Source organism: Ptychodera flava, chromosome 5 (assembly GCF_041260155.1).
Source record: "Ptychodera flava strain L36383 chromosome 5, AS_Pfla_20210202, whole genome shotgun sequence".
Classification (NCBI taxonomy): Eukaryota; Metazoa; Hemichordata; class Enteropneusta; family Ptychoderidae; genus Ptychodera; species Ptychodera flava.
Window position 1 is genome coordinate 4,484,716 of NC_091932.1, and position 9,726 is coordinate 4,494,441.

Sequence of the window (9,726 nt, forward strand, 5' to 3'; positions counted from 1 at the left end):
TGCATTTTCCGCCATGGAGTTAATATAGGTATGCCGGATCTTTTGAATTTAAAATATCAGTAAATGTTTGGTAAGTTGTTTCTCCAGGACAAACTTTGCATGGTGACCAATGATTCTTATTCTTGACATAGTGAGAGAATGCTTGAAAGTTTCATTGAGGAGAGTTTGAGCAAAAGTTTAAGTCTTTCACTTTCGAGGCGCGTACTACCGTAAGTGATCTATTTTATCTTTTCCTGAAGTACATTGGGTTGTAAATGCTATAAATGCTGTTCTTTGCAATAAATCTACTCAACTTCTTTATATATTCGTCTTCACTCTCCGTCACTCGTCAATTCAGTAAGAGAAAGTAAAGAAACGAAATTCCCGGAGATTTCAATTGACATCGTGGTTATTGTTGTGATAGTTTCCTTCATGTAATATCAATGCTGATTGGTTACACATTGTTAGCCGTATATGTGGCTATTAAAAGGCTTACGGATATCTCTTTAACTGTCAGTAAAACGATCTAAACTAAAAATTTTGTCCGAGTTTCTAGAACACGATTGTTCATTTTCAAAACCAAGCTCAGTTATATTTAAACTTTGATGCATTAATTATTATTGTTATTTTTTGTAAAGTAATACTTCTATTATATTCCTCGTATATCGAACTTCGCGCGCTCAACATTATGCAAAAAAATTCGATAAACCACAGTGCTTCAAATATATCAACGTGCTATTTGATTATGAAAATCGTTCCGTGTAACATGGGAATAAAGCATATGATTGTCATTTGCAAATAAAGCCAAAAATCTGGAGTGTAAACTTGTAAGAGAGGCATGTAATGAAAACATTATAGCCCAAACATGAGACTATGTACCCTTGGGGCAGGAGATTATTTACCCTACTTTCACGTCAGGCACATGATCACCTACCCTCGGGCACATAGTCTAAAATACTTAGAAAAGAGTCACAATTTTTAGAAAATGCAAAAAATACACAGGGACTATATTATCTCTGTCTGTGAAAATACCGACTTTATTTCGCTGCCAACAGATTGGTAATCTGTGGTATATATGTAATAATCAATGTTATTGTTCATAATTAAAATTTACTTATTAGGATTCATATGCCGACAACAACATTTCTTATTGTACATGATGTGTTGTTGTTGACAAGGCTAGCATTTTGCATTTTAATATTATTTGGAGAGAAGAAGGCGAAGTTAATGTACTTGTTTTCAAGAACAAAAACAAAACAATATTATCAAAAGTTGCAGCTATTGTCCCCGTAATACGAATTACACTTCAGCGTTTTCTGCTACAGACGATATGCCTGCAAAGATATGCATGTATCACATCAGACTTTCTGACTCCCAATAACAGCCTTATGACTTTAAACAGATACACTACGGATAAACAAGTAAACAATCGTCCATTAGAATACACATAAAGGTTACATGTTTTCGTTTGTTGTGATATGCAGTCAATGGGAATGCTTGGCTGGAAGTCCACGACCACAGTATACCAATTACCCTTGCACATCGGATTATTGTTTCCTACCTGTAATCCAGAGCCAGTTAGCAGGGTCATCACATTTGTTTCCATTGTATACATCATTTGGATATTGACATTTTCCACTCGTCCAGAATTCATCAGTTTGAGTGTAGCCTTGAGAGTTGATGTAAGCGATGACGGCAGTTTCTTCAGACTGTGTCTCAAACTTGACAAGATAACCACCACGTAATCTGCACCAGTCTATAGAGTTGATCCATGATTGTAGAAAAGTACGCTCAGCTTGAAACCAATAACATCTATTACCGACGTAAACTGTTGTGACTGGGTTGTTGTTTCTGTCAGTTATCATTGGACATCCCATGGCTGCTGAATGCAGGGCTGAATGCAGTGTGAATGAAACACATCTGTATGATAGTAATTGTGTTAAAAACAGGCCGTAAGCTATTTCCGAGAATTGTTTATTTTTATGTTTTCATTCTCTGCTAAAGCTTCCTGTCCAATTATTTGATATTTCGAGGAAAATCGAGTGTATTAGCAATTGCTTTCATGAAAAGGAGACGATTTCAACATATGAGTTCAAAGAACATTAGCACAGTACGGTGGTTACTAAGTCTTGTAGAAGTGGCTTAGCATACGATCTCCGAATTAGATCTCCGTAATCCAATATTTCGAAGTCATGTTAAATTCTGACAAACAAGCCTTCACACTTCTATGAAGTCAAACTTATTTATATACCTTGACAATAAAAAGTACGAGCAGAGACTATCAGTTTAAATCAATACTTCATAATTCTTGGACGATTTTATTCATACAAACCACAAATTATGATGTTTATCCCAATAAATTATGTTAAAGAACCTAAGCGAAACTATGAAGATGTGATCAAGTAGTATTACATGAACATCTGGTCACGTCTGCCATGAAAATTCCTTTTTTTCGTTGTCTTTTCAGGCATTAGATTACAATGTTATCAATGACCAATTTTTGGAGAAATACAATGTCAAAGTATTAATATTTTTTGAATGTTTACATTTTAATGGTTTGCTGTTAAGAGTAACATCGCAGCACTCTTGTTGTTCCCGTGCAAAATAAATTAAAGCGAAATGACCAAAATGCCTAATAACACTTGATAGAACTGTGATAGAACTGATGGGACACCAATAAAACATGATGAAAAGAATATTACTTCTATACATTCATTTTGTGTCCGATCATCCAACGTCTTCCAAACCTATGCATGTAATAATCTATTACAAACACAATTAGATTTACCTCCAGCTTTTGAGGAGTGCAGCTTCGAAGTCAACATTAATTTAGCATATATATTGACTTCGCACAAACTGCTTGTAGTTTTGAAAATTTTGAAAGATAGACGAGTGAACACAAATATAATGCCAAGAAGACTTTGTTCTGTTAAAAAAAGTTGACTTGCCGCAGCTTTAGGATAATGATTGATGTTAAAATTGCCGCCAGAAAGATTGGAGAAGAATTAATGATATTTCCATTTCCCCCGTCCCCGCGCATAGAATAATTTATTATAGTCCATTACAATATTGTTATGTAGGTCATTTCCCCCACACTCATCATGACCTGAGTTCAATTAGTCTAGAACATTCTCAAGGTCACTGCCCTTGATGACCTCACAACCTTGAATTCAATTAGTCATGTTTGGAATGTTCTGGAAAGTTGATTAGTTGTGTAAGGGAGATAATTTTAGAACAGTAATTAGCATGTCAATAAAGTTCTAGATTGTTCTTATATGCCTTTATAAAAGGGACGTGCTCAGCTTCCAGTCAGACTTTTGGGATCGTGTCTCTTGTGTGTTACTAAACTCCAGCAGTAGTCATTCTCAAGACTTTTCAAGACCTTCACTGCCAACGCTGGATTTATACTGTGGACTTTATGCATCTTCAAGCCTGCAAGGACTGTTCATTCATCCAACTGACTGTTACAACTCTGAGACTGGAGCTTTGCCGTCCCAGCTGAGATAAGTAGTCTGTACACTTTTAAAGCTTGTACTCTATCCCTGACTTAGCAATTAGTTTTATTTTCGTAATAAATTTTTGTTTAAACGTTAACTGCTGAGTTCACCCTTTTGTTCGTTTTCTCTGCACGTAACAAATTGGGGGCTTGTCCGGGATACGAATATTTTGAGCCGTTTGACAACATTTTGACAGCTTTTCAAAACTACTTTACACTGTGAACTCAGCGAAATTTAATCATGGCGGAATTTAAACCAGAGGAAATGGATGACCTTGATCAGGACACATTTGATTCCCTCAGAAAAGACGACCTCATAACACTGGCCAATTTCCTTAAGGTAGAAGTTAAACGATCTATGCGCAAGCGAGAAATACAGTTCAAGATTGCAAAACATTTAGTTAAATCAGGCCATTTTGAGGAGTCTGCCTTAAAAGATTATGAGCCCGAGTCTACCTCTGAACTCAGAAAATTAGAATTAGAAATGCAGACAAATTTGGAGATCAAGAAACTAGAATTACAAATGAGAGAGAAAGAATTACAAATGGAAGAAAGACAGAGAGAGAAAGATAGGCAGGAAAGATTAGAAATGGAAGAAAGACAGAAAGAGAGGGAATTGGAAATGAAAGAAAAAGAATTGCAAATGGAAGAAAGACAAAGGGAGAAAGAAAGAGAGGAAAAAGAAAAGGAAAGAGAATTAGCAGAACACCGACTGCAGTTAGAAATGAGACGTTTAGAGCTTAGAAAGTCAGGAAAATTCTTCCCTTCAGACAATTTTGACATCACTAAGCATTTCAGGTTAGTTCCCCCTTTCCAAGAAAAGGATGTTGATAAATATTTCCTTCATTTTGAGAAAATTGCTCAGAGTCTGAATTGGCCTAAGGATCCTGGTCTATGCTTTTGCAGAGTGCTTTGGTGGGTAAAGCCAGAGAAATTTACATTCAGTTGTCAGTAGAACAGGCTTCAGATTATGATTCTGTGAAGGAATTAATTCTAAAGGGCTATGAGGGTGGTTCCTAAAGCTTACCTTCAGAAATTTAGGGATTGTGAGAAAGCGAAGAATCAAACTTATGTTGAATTTGCTTAAACAAAAGAATAACTGTTTGATCGTTGGTGGTCTTCTGAAAAGGTATGTCAGAATTATGAAAAATTACGACAACTTGTTTTGATTGAGGAATTTAAAAGGTGCATCCGGAGTGACATCAAGACGTTTATCAATGAACAAAAGGCAGATACATTGGAGGCTGCTGTACGGTTGGCCGATGATAATTCATTGACCCACAAATCTTCATTTCTCAGCAAACCATCCCAGTCCTTTTCATACAGAAACAATGCAGGTAAATTTAACTCCTCCTTTTCATCCAAGAATTTTTCAAAGGAGAGTAGGAAATCAAATGAAAACAGTTCACAAAATTCAAGTAACACTTCCACATCATCAGATCCCAAGTCTCAATCTCCTTCTGACAAACAGTTCGGTACACTTTCTTGTAATTATTGCAAGAAAGACGGCCATTTAATGTCAGATTGTTTCAAATTGAAAAGGAAACGTGAAGGTCAAAGTGGTCAAAGTGGATCTAAGCCCACCGGCTTTATTTCTTCATCAACTCAATTAGAGTCTAATAATGTGTGCAACACATTTTCTGAGGTTAAACCCCTCTTATCCCCAATTAATGAGGTCAAGGTCAATTCTTCTCAAGATAGCATTATGGGTATTTTCGAACCATTTATTCATAATGGTTTTATATCACTTTCTAGTGATTTCTCTTCAGCTACCCCTGTCAAAATTTTAAGAGATACCGGGGCTTCCCAGTCTCTTTTGTTGGCAGATACCCTGCCGTTTTCTGAAAAGTCATTTTCAGGTTCTAAAGTTCTTATTAAGGGGGTAGATTGTAATGACTACATTCCTGTTCCTCTCCATAATGTCTATTTGTCTTCGTACTTTGTTTCTGGACCTGTGGCTTTAGGTATTAGGCCTTTTTTGCCTTTTGAAGGGATTCACCTTCTTCTTGGAAACGACCTTGCTGGGGACAAGGTCATTACTAATCCACTTGTGACTGATAATCCTAGTTTAGATCAGGATCCAGAGCCAATTGAACAAGAGATACCCGATTTATTTCCTTCATGTGCCATTACTCGAGCCATGTCAAAGAAAACTTCAGAGAATCAAAATACTCTCAAAAATAATGTCACAGATGTTGACTTAAATGACACCTTTCTCAGTCAGGTGTTTGACACGGATCATTCCGTTATCCCTCGTGGATTTGAAACTTCCAGTAAAACTTCTGCTGACCAAAGTCAGACATTTTCTAGATCAAATCTCATTGCAGAACAACACAAAGACCCAGATATTTTGTCTTTGTTTGACAGGGTAGATGATGAAGGTAAAACTTCAGATAGCTCTGTTTCCTATTATACAAAATCTGGTATTCTCATGCGTAAATGGAGACCTCCAGACGTTTTGGTTGATGACGATTGGGCTATAAAACATCAAATTGTGGTTCCAAAGCCCTACCGTGCTGAAATATTGCGCCTGGCCCATGAAACCCCCTGGGCTGGTCACTTAGGAGTCAGGAAAACTTATCATAAAATTCTCAGTCACTTTTATTGGCCTAATCTCAGGCAGGATGTAGCACATTTCTGTAAAACTTGTCACACATGTCAAATGGTAGGAAAGCCAAATCAGACCATTCCAAAGGCCCCTTTACAGCCAATTCCTGCATTCCAAGAACCATTTAGTAGGATACTAATAGACTGTGTTGGGCCCCTACCAAAAACAAGATCAGGAAATGAGTATATGTTGACAATTATGTGTACATCAACTCGGTTCCCAGAAGCCATACCACTGAGAAACATAAAGACAAAGACTATAGTGAGAGCTTTAGTCAAATTTTTCACTTTATTTGGCCTCCCTAAATGTGTCCAGTCCGATCAAGGCTCCAACTTTATGTCTGGAATTTTTCAACAAGTAATGGATCAGCTAGGCATTAAACAGTATAGGTCATCCGCCTATCATCCAGAAAGTCAGGGTGCTCTTGAGCGATTTCATCAAACTTTGAAAAACATGGTTAGGACCTACTGTTTTGACACAGAGAAGCAGTGGGATGAAGGAATTCATTTTCTGCTCTTTGCTGTTAGAGAGTCAATTCAAGAGTCTCTTGGTTTTAGCCCATTTGAGCTTGTATTTGGACATACAGTCCGTGGCCCACTTAAGCTCGTTAAAGAGAAATTCCTGTCTGACGACAATGATTGTCTGAATATTTTGCAATATGTGTCAGATTTTCGTACAAAACTCTCTAAAGCATGTGAATTAGCCAGAGAAAATCTTAAGTCATCTCAGCAGTCAATGAAAACCAGATATGATAAAAGCACCTCAAAACGGAAGTTTGAACCAGGTCAAAAGGTTCTTGTTCTACTTCCAGTTCCTGGCAAACCACTCCATGCTCGTTACTTTGGGCCATACCTAATTGATAAGAAATTGAGTGATTTAAATTACATCATAATAACACCTGACAGGCGAAAACAAAAACAGCTATGTCACATAAATATGCTTAAGCCATATTTGGATAGGGATAATCCTACTATAACTCAGCCTGTCAGTGCAGTCAGTTCAAACCATTATGAAGATAGTGATACTGAAACTGACTTGAGTGATAATACTCTAAACTCAAAGCTGGGCTCGGTCAAGCTTCAGAACTCAGAAATCCTGGAGAAGCTGGAGTCTACAAAGTTGGCACACCTCCAGCCAGAACAACAACAACAGGTGAAAGAACTGCTCCATGAATATAAACACCTGTTCCAAGATGTTCCAACGAGGACAAACGTCATCTATCACGACGTTGATGTTGGGGACAGTAAGCCTGTAAAACAACATCCATACAGACTGAATCCAACAAAAGCGAAATATCTCCAGGAAGAAGTCAAATACCTGCTGGACAATGACTTTATTGAACCCAGTAAAAGTAACTGGAGTTCGCCGTGCATACTTGTTCCCAAATCAGATCACAGTTATCGTATGTGCACGGACTTTAGGAAGGTCAACACTTTAACAAAGACAGACACTTTCCCAATCCCGAGGATTGATGACTGCATCGACCGAGTGGGAAAAGCCAAGTATGTGACAAAAATTTGACCTACTGAAGGGATTTTGGCAAGTCCCTCTGACGGATCGTGCTCGTGAAATATCCGCCTTTGTTACACCAGACGGATTGTTCCAGTACAAGGTGATGCCATTCGGAATGAAGAACTCTCCGGCAACGTTCCAACGGATGATCAACGACGTCATATCCGGGCTAGACGGATGTGCAGCTTACGTTGACGACGTCGTCCTGTATAGTGACACCTGGGAGGAACACATCAAGCTCATGCGGAAGTTCTTTGAGAGAACTGAGCAAAGCAATGTTGACTGTCAACCTTGCCAAATCTGAGTTTGGCTGGGCGAGGGTGACTTTCCTCGGACATACTGTAGGACAGGGTGAGGTAAACCTGTTGATGCCAAAATCAGTGCCATTTCAAGTTTTCCAATACCAAACTGCAAACGACAACTGATGCGCTTTCTCGGTATGGCTGGATACTACAGAAAATTCTGTCCAAATTTCTCCACAATTACTGAGCCTTTGACTAACTTACTTAAGAAGAAAGTAAAGTTTGTTTGGTCAGAGCAATGCCAACAGGCATTTGATACACTTACAGCCATACTGCAAAGTGCTCCAGTGTTGTCTGCACCAGATTTCACTTTGCCATTCAAATTAGCTGTGGATGCTAGTGATACGGCTGCTGGTGCTGTTTTATTGCAAGAGGATAGTCATGGTATAGATCATCCTGTTTGCTATTTTTCACGCAAATTTAACAAATCCCAGAGAAACTACTCTACAATTGAAAAAGAGTGTTTATCTTTGATATTAGCTTTACAGCATTTTGAAGTTTATGTTACTTCTTCAAATCAGCCAATAGTGGTTATATTGATCACAACCCTCTTGTATTTCTACAGAAATTTAAAGGTAAAAATCAGAGATTGCTTAGATGGAGTTTAATCTTGACATTAGACATATCAAAGGCAGAGACAATTTAATTGCAGACTGTCTCTCTCGTATTTAGAGTTTATTGTTGTTCACTTTCAAGAAATTTTACTTTAGAGTAAAACAAAATTTGAGTACTTAAATCCTTTTCAAGATTACATTTGTAAAAGAAAGATTTTTCTTTGAAAAATTTTCTTTTTTGAAGAGGGGGTGTGTTATGTAGGTCATTTCCCCCACACTCATCATGACCTGAGTTCAATTAGTCTAGAACATTCTCAAGGTCACTGCCCTTGATGACCTCACAACCTTGAATTCAATTAGTCATGTTTGGAATGTTCTGGAAAGTTGATTAGTTGTGTAAGGGAGATAATTTTAGAACAGTAATTAGCATGTCAATAAAGTTCTAGATTGTTCTTATATGCCTTTATAAAAGGGACGTGCTCAGCTTCCAGTCAGACTTTTGGGATCGTGTCTCTTGTGTGTTACTAAACTCCAGCAGTAGTCATTCTCAGACTTTTCAAGACCTTCACTGCCAACGCTGGATTTATACTGTGGACTTTATGCATCTTCAAGCCTGCAAGGACTGTTCATTCATCCAACTGACTGTTACAACTCTGAGACTGGAGCTTTGCCGTCCCAGCTGAGATAAGTAGTCTGTACACTTTTAAAGCTTGTACTCTATCCCTGACTTAGCAATTAGTTTTATTTTCGTAATAAATTTTGTTTAAACGTTAACTGCTGAGTTCACCCTTTTGTTCGTTTTCTCTGCACGTAACAATATAAAACATAACTTGGTGGTACAGCATTATTTCAAAACACAACTTGCAAAATCGATGTCAGATCTAAACGATCTCGGACAAACTGGGTGACAGCTAGAGAACTTATTTGGTTGGTTCTCGCAATCATTAGGTTGCTTACCTTCAATGTTCGTGATATCATTAAGTACCATCGCAACCACAGCCAGGACGAACACGAAGTGAATTTGAAGTCGCTTGTTGATCTCTGCAGCGAATGACATTGTAAAGTTCACCTCAGTCTAATGTGATCTTAAGCATTCCTACCGGCTTAATCTAAAGCTGACCACATCTTCTTGAAGTGTACATGTAGTTATAGAAAATAGAATTATTATGGTTAATCAGATCATGGAGTTGTTACATGTATTTACACTGTGAGATCAACGTTTCAATCACATGTACATGTTCAATTTCTACTGACCTCAAGTTGTAATCTACAAGT